The following is an 18,082-nucleotide window of genomic DNA, read 5'->3' as shown; positions in this document are numbered from 1 at the left end:
AAGAATGTTGTAGGAGAGATTCAAATCTAAAACCTGACACAATGTATCTTTTTCCACATGTCCTATCCTTATTGGTAGCACAACAGTTCCTTTAGAAAAACATTTTTCTTTATCATAAGCTTTGATGGTTATTTTATTTTTCGGATCTACTACATTCTCTCAATATCCCAAATCTTTTATCAAACTTAGAGCACAAATGTTAAATCCAGCTCCTCCATCTATGAGCACATGTTTGACACGAGTTTTGTTTATGGAGACTTCAACATGTAAGGGAGAATTGTGAGGATGTTGTAAGGACGCATCATCATTTTCAGAAAATGATAAGCAATGAGGAGCTATGGGGTGTCCTACCATATTTTGGAACTGATCTATATCTAAATCTTTTGAAACTATTGTTTCCACTAAATCTTTCTCCAAAATTTCCTTATGCATAGGTGAAATTTTGAGAAGTTCCAGAATTGATATTTGAGTAGGTATTCGCTGTAATTGCTCTACTAAATTGTATTGTTATGGATTGGGTATTGGATCTTTTGCTATACTTGGAAAAGTAACCTTTTCTTTGCTTCTTGTGATAACATTGATTAGTTTAGAAGATGAATTTTTGTTAACAATGATTACATTCACTACATCATCGTAGGTATAAGTGTAATTCACCTTGGCTTTTCCTTTGTCATCTTTTAATTGGGACGATTCACCTTTGTCATAATTCGGAAGTGGAGTTTTGAAAGCCAAGTGTGATTCATTTGTTTTATGGCTATCCACTGTGATGGTTCCATTATTGATTAGATCTTGAATAAGGTGTTTCAATCTCTGACAATCATTTGTTAGGTGTCCTTTATTCCTATGATAGTTGCAAAAATGATTGTCATTCCACCAATTGGGCTTGACTGGTGGTTCATAATTTCTTGCTTCTAGCAAAAGAATCAATTTGTTAGCGAGCAAAGTTTTTAGAGCTAATTCCAAAGATTCTCTAATGTTTGTGAATTTCCTCTGTGGATTGGAGAAAAAAGACTTAGCTTTATTGTTTTCTGGATTGTTATTGCTTGATTTTTGACTTGATAGATTGAAAATTGGTTGTTGTTGTTTTGTATTACTATTATCATCATTCCCTTCATTGCTGACATTCCTATTCTTTGACCAGAACTTGGGTTTGTCATTGTTGTTGTTGTTGTTGTTGTAAAGTTTTAGTTCTCCTTTCTTTACCATTGCATTCTCTATTTTTAGACCATTTTCAACCATTTTGGAAAAAGAGGGAGGACATTGCATCCTTAATCGATAACTTATTTTAGTAATAAGATTATCAATAAAAATGTCCATTTTTTCTTGATTAGGTACATCTCTGGGATACCTATTAAACATGCATTTGCATCATTGTAATAAAATCATAAAGGATTCACCATTATTTTGTTTAACATTGTAGAGATCGAGCATTGTTATTTCATTCCTTATATTGTAGGAATATTATGAAATAAACCTATTCACAATTTCTTCAAAGGATTTGATTCTAGATGGTAATCATGAAAACCACTCCATTGATTGTCCATTTAAACTCCTAGGGAAAAGATGCATAAGGTAAGTTTCATCATGAGAAAATTCCATGCTCATAGTACAAAACTCCCTAATGTGATCTTGAGGATCAGATTTTCCATCGTATTTGTCATATTTAGGAATCTCGTAATATTGCGGAAATGGTATCATATTCAGATTTTTATCAAAAGGATATGGGCACATATATTGTAACAAATATTTCTTGGAGATTTTCCCACTTTGCATGTCTTCTATTTGTTGTTGTAGAGTTTGTATTTGTTGAGTAAGGTTTGATAATGGATTATCTGCATAGTCTCTCCTTATTTTGTCATTACGTTTTTTTATTTTATCTTCCCTTTCTTTCCTTGTTTCTATGTTGTTCATATCTTCGTTATTATGCTCATCTGTGTTTTGGGTGTTACTTGTCTCTGCATCTTGTTTCAAGCTTTCCATGTTAAAGTCTTGTGGTAGTTTAGTTCCAGATTTTGCCAACATCAAGAGATATTTTTCTTTTTGTTTTGCCAACAATTTTCCATTACCCTATAAAATTTGAAATCTTTCTCAAGGTCTCTAATGGTGCTATGGATTGTTTCTTCATCAACAATGGTAAATCCAAAAGTGTGGAATACAGGAGTATCTTCTTCCTCTATTTGTTGTTGTTTTCTAAGTTGCTTGTGTTGGGCTCTAGTCCAAATTGGCATGTGATTATTTCAATGTTGTTGAAATTCCCAAAGGATAAAGTTAATAGGCGATTATTGGTCTAGGAAGATATGCTTTGTTGATCTTACCACTATTGTTTGTTCGTTGGGATAAAACATCCCTTTGTTGAAAGGCACATCTTTGTAGAGTTTCACCATCAAATTCTATACCACAACCACGTAAGTAGTGACGAAAATGGTGTAGGAATGTCCTATGTTTCAATAAGATCTTGTGATTGATATACAAGAATCTTATTCTTTTCTGGGTGGCTTTGTAACTGGGTTTTCTATTCTTAAGGTGATACTTAAAAGTCATATAAGCATTTGAAAACTCACAAGTTTGTTTGATTCCAATGTTGGTGCAATTTTGGTTTTGATATAACCTAGGTTCAAAATAGGAAAGATATATCCAAGATTAGGAACCTAGTATAGATTTGATCAAGCTTTGTGATAGAGGATTTGATTATCCTAATGAGAAACTTGACAAAGATTTTGATTTTTGCACTTAAGATGGTTGAATCGATAGCTTGTTAAATGTTGTTGTTTACTGAACCTTTTGAGTATAACCTGTTGGATTAGCAACTTAGTTGTTTGAGCTAGTTTGAAAATACGTGATGGTTTAGAGACAAACCTGCTTCAAGAATTATTTTGACATTGATATTTTGACACTTTGATTTTGATCTAGTGTTTCAAGTGTTGGAAAGTTTTTGTATTACTCTTTTGACCAAACGTTTTCAAAAATTTGTTGGATTTTTTTTCACTTATAGATGATAATTTTCTTCAATTTTTGACCATTTTGGAACATGTTAAAGACATAGAAGAAATAATGTTTAATAAATAAAATGCACAAGCAAGTACAATCCCTATGGCAGGCTGAGACAATAGTTGTTGAATCTCACGTGGAGTTTCCCTTGAGGCCACGCTATTCAAAGTGGATATTTAGATGCTTGACCCCACTAGCTCCACCCTCGGCACTCACTTCTTTAGGGTAGCCAAACATCAGTTTCCATGAAAACTCCCCATGGCACTTTATATCTCTACTAGGAACGGTATGTATGTGAGCCGCTTCAGAGGTCTGACCTCGTGCGCCAACAACTAGAAGGATTTTGGCAACTAGTACAAGTGGTTTTTAGTAAAGGCTATCAGTCATGTGGTCATACATGCAACACTTTCAGCTCTGTAAATATAGAAGGTTCCCAGCCTATAGAGGTTACGCTCCATAGGGTTTATGGGGAAACATAGTGTCCGTATGAACTTATCATCACATGTTGTTTGAGACTTTTGTCACAAACATGATTTATTTATGGTGGATTGGAAGGACTCAGTATTAGCCCATTTCCACTTTAGGTCATTCCCCTCTCACTGGCCCCCTCAAGGTAGCTCGAGAAGGTAGGCCCTCTAAAGGATTTAATTGCTTGAAAGTAAAGAAAGCGTAAAAGAGTGGGTTTGGCTTTTTGATCACCCAATTAAGGGGAGAGCATATACCTTGTTGTTCACCAAAAGTGATAACCCAAGTATACCTGCAATCCTTCTATGAAATGGCCAATTTCAATCTATGAAACACATTAGGGCTCATACAACATAACATAGGACCCTAATTGATCCTCCTGCACTTTAGGTTCTACTAGACCTAGAGGGGGACACCCTTTTGATGCACTAAATAAAACAATTACAGACACATAACTACATCAACACTAAGCAGATAGATCATTTCACAAGCTCAACAGGTTAGGAAACATTACAGATTGGCTAGATCTGTACAAACAATAGGATGAAACGGAGCTTGGAAAGAAAGGAACACAAACACCCCTAAACATGAAGGGAAATTAGATTTATCTTTTAATTTGTATATCTGAAAACATTTGCAAACTTGCAAGACCAGTGCCTTGTTCATTGGGCAACAGAGTCATAGACAGAACTACAAATATGAATTATAATTGCAAATTTGTTTTCCTGAAACAAGATATTCATGCACCAATACTTGATATTAATGCACTATTCGATTCATTCACAAATTTATCAGATCTGGAAATATATTTCATCATTTATGACTAACTACAGAGTTTAAAACCTTCCTTGAAGGATACCTATAAATAATCAAACATTTTCCTTGAAATTGACAAATCTTATCCTCCTTAAGGATTCAATTCATGATAATGAAATACATACCTAGAGACAATACTGTGAGGAATTTACTCATGCCTGACACAAGCAAGACCTGCAACTAAAATCACATTTACAACAATGCACTGCAATCTCTGTACCCTGAAACAAACTAAAAGCATTTACAAATTTGGGTCATGACATTCAGAAAGTGGAAGCCATCAAATCTGGAATCAATTTTCTGAATTTCTGGAACCGTTACAACTGAGAAGAATTGGGAATAAAAAGAGAGAGGGAACCAAATCAAATCTGCAACTGAATTGCCAAGTGTCTCCTCTCTAACTACATTTCAATCTTGACCAAACTGCTTCCAAAATATCTAATCTTCACCAAAATTAACTTCATAATTAGATTCCTCATTTTGAGAGCTTTCCGAAAATATATAACACTTCATACTTTGGCCAAAAATTGAGCCCTGGGCGAATTAATCCTCAACATGGATCCATCATTTAAATTTTTCAAATTTTAATATAGTTTAAACTATATCATTTATTGATTTTAACTTTGATTTTTGCCTCCATTTGGTCCTGATGCTTTGCCACGTGGTAGGATTTGATTGGCTGATGGGGTCCACTGGGTGCCACTTGGGATGACACCTCATCACCGCCATGTCATCCGCTTTGTCACTAACACCTGGCCACCATGTGTACACCACCTCAGCACCACATCATCACCACTTAGGCACCACCTGGCTTTTGCCATTTCATAGCCTCTAACATTTGTGCATCTTCAATCTGCAAAACCGCGTGGGCCATCAATCTCCATCTAACATGCTCACTGGTTAAGCTACTGCATTTTCGCCATTTCACAGGGCTTAACTGGTGAGCAACTTTGGCCTACGAAATCATGTGCTTCGTCGGATTGTCTCAGACCTTCTCACTGGTTAAGCTGACCTTTCTCTACAAAATTTTGCCTATTTGCCTCCGGAAGCGTGCCTCCGTGGGGTCCACCTGGTCGCCACCCAATCACCTCCTCTGTCGCCTCGAGATCCATGCTCACGCGTGGGCCCAACTTGGGTGCCCATAGGCATCGTCCGTCAAAAGCCTTTATGGCTTAGACATATTACATTAGTAAGGTTTGGCATTTAAATACAAAAAAGAACCACTTCCCAGTGAATGTGGGACTGAGGCTTATGCCTAGAACTGCAAACTTTGGAATTTTTCAATGGTCCCAATGGTGTTCGCCTGAGTTTTTGAAATATTAATCTTTGTATCCTTGTACATTATCACTGCATTCTTTCTGAGTATTGTTATACCACGTTGGCTCTCTAAATCATTGGAATCAATAATTCCTTCCATGAGCAAACAAAATGACAATCAACACCTTCTATGCAGGAGGGAGGACTAATTTCATTTTGCACTTGTTTTAATCTCTCTGTAGCTTTAGACATGCCCATGCAGAGGAGAAAACCTGGCTTTACAACTACAAATTGCATCGCTTGGGGTTTTACTACTGCCAAACCCACGTAAAGGGGAAAACTTCTGCCATTTCTATCATTTACTGGGGAAGGAACCAGCAATGGTTTTACTTTGCATTATTAAACCCCTCTGCAATCTCAACGTGAGCTTTGGAAGCTCCTTCAAACACCACATGACTGTTGTTTGCAATGGGCTTTTAAACCTTCAGAGCTCTACTCCACGTAGCAAGGAAGATGTCACAAGTTTATCTGCCTTGTGGATCACCATTAACCAATTTGTCATTTGTGGGAGTTCAACACCTCAATCTGCATTTATTTGAAAGGTTTTGAATGCCTCCTCCAAACACAGGGACTAAATGGTGCTGGCTCTAGCATTGAGTAGGAGTTTTACATGTTTTGCATACCACGTGGAGGGGCAATATGACTTCAAACTACCATGCATGCATTTGCTTGCACAAGTTTTCAACGCCTTGTGCCATTCTCCATGTCCCTCCCCAGTATTCTACGCTGCTTCTTGGAGTTTGTTGCTGCTAATGGCATTTGCTAAAACATGTTTTAATGGGCTGCAATTGCTAAAAATTCCAAATGAAAACTTCAACGCCTCTTTTCAAATTCCAATTTGGCGCTTCACCAGCATATTGAATTTGTTGTTTAAAAATCAAAATGCATTTTCATTGTTGACTCCCACAACAGAGGGGACATTGGCGAATTTACATGGACTTGGGTCTCCACATACCAATCTGCAATTCATTGAGGTTTTAATGCCTTGTCTTGCTTTGGGATAAATATGCTTGACTGCAATCATTTTTTCAGTCTGGAAGAATTCCTTTGAAAACAACAATGAATCCTCCAGCTCTTATCTTATTCTCACAGTTGAAGTCATTTTGTGGCATTTTAATCACCTCAAGACATAATGGATTTGGTCTTCATTTGTTTGGAAATTTAAATGTCTTCTCACATTTGCCACTTACCAATTTGCACTTGATTTTGAACTTTCTCTACTCTCTCACTATCCAACTGGCGAATCGCAGTCGAGCCAGGTCGGGCCCCAGAGTGGGTCTGACTAAAAAAAATTTCGTTTTCATGCAACTGACCCTGGGAATGCTTCACGGGCCTCAAACATACCTCTGGAAATTATCGGCATCATTTTCGGATCATTAATCTGCATTTTACAACCTTCAGGCAATTACGCCACAATTTTCGCATTTAATCGCGAAGACATAATTTTCAAACCTGTCAAAACACCTTTCTGGAGCTCGCCATCTGACAGGCGTGTACTCTGACATACAAGGATGACTTCTACCAAATGATTTCTCAAGATGAGTCCCAAGCGAAGAGATATTAATTTCCAAAAATGCCCAACTAGCTTTGTCGACACTGCGGACCTGATGAAGTCAATGTCCTGGCAACACATGACGCCTTTCTCAAAAATATCAAACAACCTCCGTAGGTCCTCAAATTTGAAACACAGGTACCTTTAAGTACATAATAAAACTTAGAATTCTTAGTTTGATCACCAGATTGATAGGATACAAACGACGCGCTCACAAAAATGGCTACATTAACTAATCTAACACTGGAAGTGCGGATAACTGAAAATGATAGCTAAATGAATCCTTTTGAAAACCGATCAAACGGATTGATAAAGGCTTGAAATTTGAAACGTAGCTCATCATTTATATTGACATTGGCTTGGAGAAAACATTATGGCATGACACTTACTGAGGCAACTTTTACACTTATGCGAAACAGGGCTCCGACTAGTTGTCGAAACAGGGACTTGCCGAATCACACGAACTGCAAACGGATTTGGCTTCATAAACTGAGCAAATGGATTCGTTAAGACTTGAAAATTTGCGAGATCACTCACATTTATGCATAGAATTGAATCCATTTTGAAATTATCCATGATGATTAACAGGGAAAAAGATGTAATCGCTCAAAGTAGGCTACTCAATAAAATCTGCATTTGTGCCTAAAATGCACTTTCAGCTCACCCCTCAAATTGGGTACCTCATAAACTTATCCAAATTGAATTTTGAAAGTTGCACATCACTGAATAGGCCAAATGAAAGGTTTGGGACATGAATCCTGAGCCTTACCTTCTAAAAATCAATCAGCTCCACTTTCCCTCTCTCCAACTAGGCCATTCAAACTGATTCATTTAGGTACTTTTCTGACATGCAGAGCAAAATTTTGAAATGGGCCTATAAAATTGACTTCAATTTTAATTAGTCCCAACATACCTACCACTTTTGAGACATGAAATACAAGCGTTCTTTTTAACCTTTTGAAAGCAATTTGTTGGCTAAATCCTATTTAGAGATGTTGCTCCAACAAGCATGGTGTTCATTTTTAGCCCCTTTTAAAAGTCTATGTGCAACTATTTTAGAGAAAATATAAAAAATGCAGGTTGCATGATATCAATTCATCCTCTTAGTTAAGCTAGATGAACAAGATATGATATATTACTTCCCAAAATGAAGAATTTTAATTAACTAGATGAGGAAATGCATAAAATTTGCCTTAAATGCCATCCTGCACATGCATGTTAGTAATCTGAAAAATCTGATTTCCTAAACTTTTGGACCTACAAGAAAATTTTGTCAGTTTTGTAAACAGAAGCGCTAACATAACATATGCGCTATTTTTCTGTTCAAAAGTGCTAACCAGCTGATCAAAAGTGCCAACTTAGACTACAAAAGCATTGCTCTGTGGATACAAAAGAGTGATTTCTTTGACATATGCGCTAACCAATGACACAAATGTGCTAACCTGTGATGCGAATACATGGAATTTAAGACAAAAGCGCTAACCTATATGACATATGCGCTAACCTATGATGCAAATGCGCAGCTTTTCAAGCAAAAGCACTAACCTATATGACATATGTGCTAACTTATGATGCAAATGCGCTAACCTGTCGAACAAAAGAGTTGTTAGAATTCACACATGTGTGAATCTGCATTACAAATATGCGAGGTCTAGCCCCACGGTGGGCGTCAAAATATGCGAGCTTGAATTTCATCCTCAGAATGTTATGTGTAATAAGTTAGTTTCACAAAATACCAATGGAAATGCTACAGAAAATCCAAATTCAACCAACGAAAGTACATGAAATACATTAAAATAAAACATTATTTTACCTTCATGATTTATGTCTCATTGCACATCCTAACTCCATTGTTCCTGGTTGCAGATGGTGTGCTCTCAAACAATGCACTGTTGGCTTCCAAGATGGCATATGAAGAATGGACCGAAAACTTGTAGTTAACTGATACTATGATATGTAAATACTACAAGATTATGCTAAAAATGATTAAGCTAAAATGCTATATAATATTTGTTATTTTCTTCAAAACTAAAACTCACAGATGCATATGATTAGCTTGCAAAATGCAATTGAAGTCTCTTGAAGTCTAACTCTCTCTCAACTGAAGCTCTTGATTTTATAGACTTTGAGAGGATAAGATGATGTGGATTAGATCAATGGTCATGATCAAATCTGCAGATTTGAATAGTTGTGAGCAAAGGTGAAGGTTGAGAGAAAGGGGGAAGGAGAAGACAAGTGTCACTCATCTCACCTTGACTAGGTTGCTGACTGAGAGAATCTAGGGATGGTTGGAGGAAATTTAGGCATGATAGGACAAGTGGACTCAAGTCCTTCCTAAGATGTAGGGGGTGTTGGAGAGAATATAGGAAATGGTTATGAAATATGTGTACGTACACAATTTTCATTAAGTTTGGAAGTTGGAGATAAATGGTGAATTAATATTTGATAAATATTAATTTCCTTAGCCACATGTTTGATGAGTTGGCAAAGGGAAGATGAAGTGGAGATGGAGGATGAGTTGGATAAGGGGGATTAAATAATTTAATAATTATTTAATATTTGAGACTATAGGATAGGAGAATAATCATTAAATTTTAGATATTTAATTGATTGAAGAAGATAATTAAATATTAGATATTTAATTAATTAGAGGAATAAGATAGATGAATTAATTAATAAAATATTAATCAATAGAAAGACACAAAAATGAATTAAATACATTAATCTTTTCAAATTAACTATTTAATAGAAGAATGATTATTGAATAAATATAAAATATTTATTTAATTTCTCATAGCCAATTTTTATGTGTATACACTGGCTAAACACACTCTATTTCCCATTTCTCCAATAGTCTCTAACAGAACCACCATACCTATTTTTGAACCACTCTTTCCATTCTTTAAGGATAGGAATATCCTCTAGAGGTTTATCCAATAGCCATTTGTCTTCCCAGAATCTGATAATTCTTCCATTCCCCAATTTCCACATTCTTCCAGCAGTAGCCCAACTTTTAGCCATTGGAACTGCGTTCCAAATTGCAGAGCCTTCAACAAAAAAAGAGTTATCTAGAAATTCTTCCTGAGAAGGTTGCATATAAAGATATTTCTTTTTCCAGATTAAATGCCATTCTCTTTCCTCCCCTTTCATTCTCCAGATTTGTTTAGCTAACAAGGCATTATTCATAGAAAAATATTCCTTAAACCCAGCCCCCCAGAAGCCTTAGGAGAACAAATTTTGTTCCAAGCAATAAGGGGAATTCTATTCTTTTCTTCCACTCCCGCCCAAAGAATTTTTTTTTGGATTCTTTCAAAGAATTTGCATATATTTGGATTCTATTATTGTATATATGGATGAAATTATTTTTAGTGGAGACAAGGACATCATGTGCAAAGAATTTGCAAATCAGATAAAGACAAAATTTGAGATGTCCATGCTGGGTGAGTTATCCTATTTTCTTGGTTTGCATATCTCATAGAAGGAGAAAATAATTTTCATCTCACAAACCATGTATGTTAAAGACATGTTGAAAAAAATTCAAATCAAGGACAACAAATCGGTAAGTACTCCTAGGTCACCAGAAGTCGAGAAGACTTTGTATAGGTCTATGATTGGTAGTTTGTTATATCTAACAACATCTAGACCAGACATTGTTCAAGCAGTCTGCATGATTGCAAGATTCCAAGATGCTCCTAAATAGTCTCACTTAAATATAGTCAGGAGAATATTCAAGTACCTACAAGGTACAATCAACTATGGTTTATGGTATTCGAAGAAAGGAGACTTCACTTTGTAGGCTTATAATGATGCAGATTGGGTAGGATGTATTGATGATCAGAAGAGTACAAGTGGAGGTGATTTCTACTTAGGAGACCGGTTAGTATCATGGCACAACAAGAATCAAGATTCAGTGTCATTCTCTACTACTGAGGTAGAGTATATAGCATCTACTACATGTTGTTCATAGGTACTGTGGATGAAGCACTAAAGGACATAAGGGTGGAGATACCGGAACCTATTCCAATCTGGTGTGGTAACTCAAGTGCAATCAATATCTCCAAGATTCTAGTAATGCACTCAAGAACAAAACACATTGCAATAAAGTATCAATTCTTGAGGGAGAAGGTAGCTGACAAGGAGGTCATAGGAGAATATGTTGCAACTAGTGAGTAGGTTGCTGACATATTTACCAAGCCACTTCCTTTGGGCCTATTTGAGTACTTGAGATAAAATATGGCAGTTCTCCCACCATCCGGCAACACTTAAATGTGTAGGAAGATGTATGGTTTAGGGAGAGTCAACAATTGTTACTATCTTATGACTCTTGAATTATGAAGCATGTACATAGGGGGAGAAACGTGTCCTATTGGTTGATGACAAGGGAGAGACTATGGTTAGACTCTTATAGTATGTTTGGTGTCAAACTAAGGTTCCCTTTACCATTGCTATCAAAGGGGGAGAGAAACTGAAACCAGAACAAAAAGTGTTGACATCAATACAATAGGGGGAGATTGTTGGCATTGAGTTGTCATTCATGCCAATTAGTATTGGAGGTTACCGGTAGTGTGTGTCAACCCGGTATGAAGAATATTGGACTGGCACAAAGAAGAGAAGTATGATTATGTATTGATAGATGATACCACTCGTATGAGGTGAGATGCAAGAGTGAGTTGGCATGCTTGAGTATTAACTAGTAAGGCATAAACCGGTATGATGGCTAGTTGTTTGTCTGTGATGAAGAGGCAAAATGTTAGATGCATCACAACAACACCCAGTGAGATGAATTGAATGAATGGCATGAAGACATACTAGAAGCCAAGATGAACTATTAGTATGATTTATTGCCGATAAAAGTAGTTGTCCTATGTATTAGGCATGCTGGTAAAGGTTTGTATTGGTAGAAGGGTTTGTACTAGTAGAGATGTTCAAGGTTGAACTGACTCTTTATCGGTAAGTTGAAAGTATGCCGATGTGTGCCACGGGGAGCTGAGGTGGCAAACATGTAGAGGTTGATAAAATGTTCATTGACTTGGTTGTCTGTGCAGTTGGTGGTCATTAAATGATAAATCCAAAAATCATGAGATATTATCTGACTATTATGGCTCGAGGAAGAATGAACAGTAGAGAATGATTAGGTAGTTGTTGGAATGATGATCGAGGCATGAAATATGATTGTAGATTGACCTTCAATTAGAAATATCTAGATGAAATGAGGTCAACAAAGATCAAGGCCATAAAGAAAGGTAAAGTTTGCTATTTAAAAAAAACATGCATTGGATAACTAAAAATGTGTATAGATGCATCTCCCCAAAAGTAGGTGAATGATCTAAGACAAATTGAATTAGATTTGATGTAGATTTGGTTGAAGGAAAGAAACCCTAACCGCCTGAAGTTTGAATTTGTTTTTGGCGGGAAAACTTATTTTTAAATATACAAATCTAAATCGATGATTCTGCAGTTGTGGAATGATATGTGATTATGCTAGTGAATCAAAGAGAGATAGAAAATATTATTTAATTAAAAACCAAGAAAAATATTGAGTGTTTGCTGAAGAACAAACTGGTAAGGTGGGTGAACTGACATAGAGAAAACTGACAGAGACAGAGCCTGGCAAAGTGTGAGCAGGTGTTAAGTTAATCCAACAGGTAGAGGAAGAGAAGTTTCAATAGAGTAAGGAGCAACAAAAAGATAGGGTTGTAGTATGTATGAAGGTTTCATAGATTGGTAATATTGAAACCGGTAGAGAAGAGTATTGAAGGGTTGCAAAATTTCATTTGTAACAGGGAACTTATTTCTGTATTTGAATTTTCATATTGTCTTCACTAAGTAGGTTCTTAGTGCAAGGGTTGTATCTCCTTTAGGTTGTAGCCTATAAATTGTCCAGGAGTTGGTTTTCCTTTGAGTCGGTGCTCATAAATCAGGGGTTGGTGCCCTAAAATTGTAATCAGATCAGTTTCATTGTGAGGCTGGATTGGAGCAGAAGATCTCCAATAGCTATTCTCATTGAGGTTTTTCCCACATTGGGTTTTCCTCATATATCTGTTGTTATGCGATGTATCCTTGGGTATAAGATATTTTGATGTTATAGAAAATCCTTTCACACACTTAGTTTGCATACTTTGGCTTACTGGTCAACACTCTATTTATTTCATATTGTACCAGTATATCTCTATTTAAAGAAAAACTATTAAATCACTGATTCACCCCCCTCTCACTGATCCATTGTATCCAACATCAATATATAAAGCTCCTTGACCTTATCATAGGTCAATCCATTCACATATCTATCCCTCATGGAATCTCACCACAAAAGAGCAACATTGTGCTCCTCGGTGATGTTTTTTACATTGTTTATTATGGCATTGAGGGGATCTAACATTGGGGCTAAATGAGGGATTGTATTATAAAAATCTGCAATGCCTCTCAATTGGTTCAAGTTTTGAGCAATTAAATGTTGAATTGAGGGGGGATTTAGTAATAGAGGGTTTGCTAAAGGAGGGTTTGGTGGTTGTGGTGGTTGTGGTTGTTCAGGATTTTCATTGTTATCCCCCACTTAACCTAATTGAATTTGAAAATTTGAATTCAATCAACAAATTTGAAAGAAGATTGTATTTCAATTTAAAAAACCTAGTTTCAATGAAAAAACCAAAATACAAATAAAAATGCAAAAAAATTGATAAAAAAAAACAAAATAGCAAGAAATCATATGTTAGATGAGAAAATAACAAACTTTTTGCCTAAAATCAGATATTCGAGATAATTCGATATTGGATTTTATGCCTTTCACATAGCCCATGGGTGAAAAATGACCACAAACTATCACAATGGGTATAACAATACCCACAAAAATTAGAAATCTGATTTCTTTAGGTTTTTATGCATTAAAAATATCTTGAAGGTTGGTGGTCCATGCCGGACCTGACTCCTAACCTCGCTAATGTATGGGGCAAGAAAGATGATCCAAATCCTCCTCCCTCAGCTACCTCTTCTTTGGTTGCTTGAGGAAGTTTTTGGATGAATAGCTTTGTCTTTTGACTTCGGCTTTTGGCCATGTGACTCTGGCGGGGTGATCTTGTATCCCCTATCCTTTTTTTGTGAATATTTACTTTAATATTTATACTTAATAGAGAAGGCCTATTCACAATATATATATATATATCTATATATATATATATATATATATATATATATATATATATATATATATATATATATATATATATATATATATATAATATGTATTATATAAATATGATATATTATATAATATGTATTATATAAATATGATATATTATATATAATAATTTATATATATAATATATAATACAATATTTAATATTATATTATATATTATATAATAAATAATATATAATATATTATGATATATTTTATATTATATAATATATAGTATATTATATATAATATAATATATATTATCATATATAATATAATATATACTATTTTAATATAATATCTCATTGATACCAAATATCCGATTTGGTTGGGCTTTTGCCATGGCAAGATGTACTGACATCCAAGCTAAGAAAAAAGTCAACATGGATTTTCCATGTTTATAGGTGAGTGGAGAAGGCTATTTTTTTCATATCACCACGTTTTGGACTCCCATGATCCTGCACATACCCCTCTAGTTGTTGTACAATATTTGGTGTCTAGAATGCATTCTAACTCTATTGGTTTGGTGTGGACATCTAGTAAATTTGATGTTCATCTCAAATGATGGTCTTATTTTTTTTGCTTCTTCCAATTGTGTTGTATTCTTAGTTGTTATCTAATCTCCTCTTGATCCTCTTTGTACATGGCTTTATTGGCTCTATGTTGCCTGGTTTTCACTCTTGTGCTTTTCTCTTCCTTGTATCTTCTATGTCTTATCTCCTTAGTTGAAAGTCTCCAAAATTCTATTTCTTGCTCATATTCCTCATTATCGCTGTCCACTTCTTCATCCTCTTCATTCTCTCCTTAGTTTGCACCTTTACAAACGTCATCTTCAACAAGCATAGAATAAAATCCATGAGGCCTATTGGTTCCAAAATCAATAGACTGTAAACCATAGTAATATCCCAAGTTCTATTATCAGGTTCAATAATAGATTTAGCCAATGAAAAAGAATTAACCAACAAGGTTAATATCTTCTGCTCTTTGGGCTCTGCATAACCTAGGTGGGTGTACCATTAACATCCTCATACAATTTTAGAGCTTTATTTATTTGAAATATTGATGGAATATCCTCTTTATTATCTAATTCACACTAGCACGAGGTGGAAAATAGAAAAATAAAAAATTTAACATCTACTCCTATTCCTACAATTGAAAAATAAAAGATATTTAGATTTAAAAGATTTGATTTGGTTATGGGACAAAGTTATGACCAATGCTTTATCTTGGGCAATGGAATCAAATCAATTAGTATTCTTCTAGTGGTTACAAATCGAACTATTAGGCACTTAATTATTCATGGCTCGGATGAACATGCAAGTCATTTTATCACAAAAGTATTCTTTTTAATCCATCTTGAATCCCTCACACCACTATAATTCATTTTAAAGAATTTAATCTCTACTTGAGATAGCCTATTAAATGAACTACTCTGAAAACACAAAGATGCTTCGACAAATTGAATATATACTTGATGTATGAATTCATATGATGAGATAAAAACTAAATAGAGACAATAACATCATACTCTTTTCATTAATTTCCACAAACAACTAAGACCATTTCCAAAATACAAATTCTGCACATTCTCTTTGTAGTCTCAAGATTTTACACAACAAATGATTTTTCTCTAGACCTCCTAACCTCCAACACACAACCTTGATTTCCCTTTTATAAAAACAATAGTTTAAAGTTCTTTACATTTCAGTTTCAAAATAGAAAAATTGTTTAACTACCCATAAAACTGATGAAATAACTCTGATTCTGAGTAGACAACTGAGAGGAGGAGGGGAGTGAATCAGTTGTCTCACAAATTTGTACAAATTAAACTTATTCTCAGATCTAATTAATAAGCATGATATCATAAATTAACAACACATCAAGAACAGTTATAACACTAAGAATTTTGACATGGAAAACCCGATCAAGGGAAAAACCATGGTGGGAACCTACCCACAATATGATGATACTCTATTAGAAGTATATGAAATATTAGAATGGGGAATGTACATTAATTCAAGCACACTTCCTAAAGTTCACTATGCAAAAGCAACAATAGGCTACGACCCAGGGAAGACTCGCTGTCTTACAAAATTTTTTGGATCACATCTGGAAGATCATGAACTAATAGAAATAGCATCTCCTCATGCTTGGTTATAGTTCTAATTAATAGCATAACAACTTCTTCTCACTCTTGTTCTCTACTTCCAAAAGATATATACATTCAATGCATACACACAATTAAAAATATTTTACATTTATTTATACATGACACCAGCCTTGTGAGAACCATCAAGGTTGGCTCAACACTCACCACCTAATTACAATAATATAATCAAACACACTACAAAATCACATGTAGACCAAGTAATGTCGGATAAGACATAGCATGAAACCATATGACATGCCTCAAATCTGAAACACCTCCAAGAATTAGGCATCGAACATCCGCAACATGTACAAGCATTTGGTCGACCAAAACAATGAAGAACATTAACACATTGGAGAAATCATCAATTATGCACACAATTATCAATGTCGACAACCAAAACAAAAGGCACGTGATCTAGAAACATCCACAAGCATCATGAATTACCATCGCAACATCCACAACAACTCAAATTACTAAAATCATATCATCATCATACTAAACTTCAAGAACACCAATTGTAATGACTATCAACCTAGAAATATCACTTGTAGAGCTCCAAACCATGAACCACCTTAATTGAAGACACACATCAATGTCCCAAACATTCCTCCAAATCCATAAATCAAGATAATGTAATGCACAACAACTTACTAACATTCTGGCATCACTAAACAACAAAAACACTGCCCACAACACAAATAACCATAGCTCAATCAAATATTCATGTGGACATCTAAAAAATTGCATTGAATCATCTATACACAATCCTCTATAAACTCTGATCATCAACATGCTAAAAAATCTCACTACCTGCCCTCCACTACAATACTGTCATAGACAGGGAAATATGTGTTACTACTTATCAAATTGCCATTAGTTTTTATATTCAAAGTCATACTATATACTCTAGTCGGTTAACACCGCCAAATCATGCAGTTGGTACACATAGAGAAGTCAGTATGCACAGTCGAGTCGGTTATAGAGGAAAGCAGTCACAGAACGCAGTATACACCGAGCTGTCTACCGAGTATGTTTTTTATGATTGCCGAGCAACAAAGATGACACACTGAGTTAATAAACACCAAGTGAAATGTGTTACCAGATACATTGAACCTGGACATGCATATGAAAACGTGTTACAAGATCGAGGCACATCTAATAGTTATTACATTGGAAATTGCACTAGAAGATTGTGTATGATTTTGAGATCAATCTAACCAACGAAATATTTTGTATAGTTATTCATTCGAGGAATCTTGTTTGTAAGATCAAAGCAATGAATTGGATCACCATCTTAAGAGATCTATTTATACAGCATTAGTTAAGGGTGTATGCATGTGTGTAAGAAGACTGTTACAGAGACACAAAGGTCACTGAGAAGGTTTTTAGAGAACAGTCGAAGAACAAAGTAAATAGAAGGGTTTACCAAGTTACTATATGGGTTACCAAGGTATGCTATAAGAAAGGTAATCTAATTTTGAGCACATAGAATCTGCTATAACATTTCAGATGTAAAGTTGTAGATATTTGTAATGATTTTATTGTAATATTGTGAAGGTGAAAGGGAAACCTTTAATAGGGTAAAAGACTCTAATCAAGTATATAAATTGTAAAGCCTC

This window comes from Cryptomeria japonica, chromosome 9 (assembly GCF_030272615.1).
Source record: "Cryptomeria japonica chromosome 9, Sugi_1.0, whole genome shotgun sequence".
Lineage (NCBI taxonomy): Eukaryota > Viridiplantae > Streptophyta > Pinopsida > Cupressales > Cupressaceae > Cryptomeria > Cryptomeria japonica.
Note: the sequence above shows the minus strand (reverse complement) of the source record.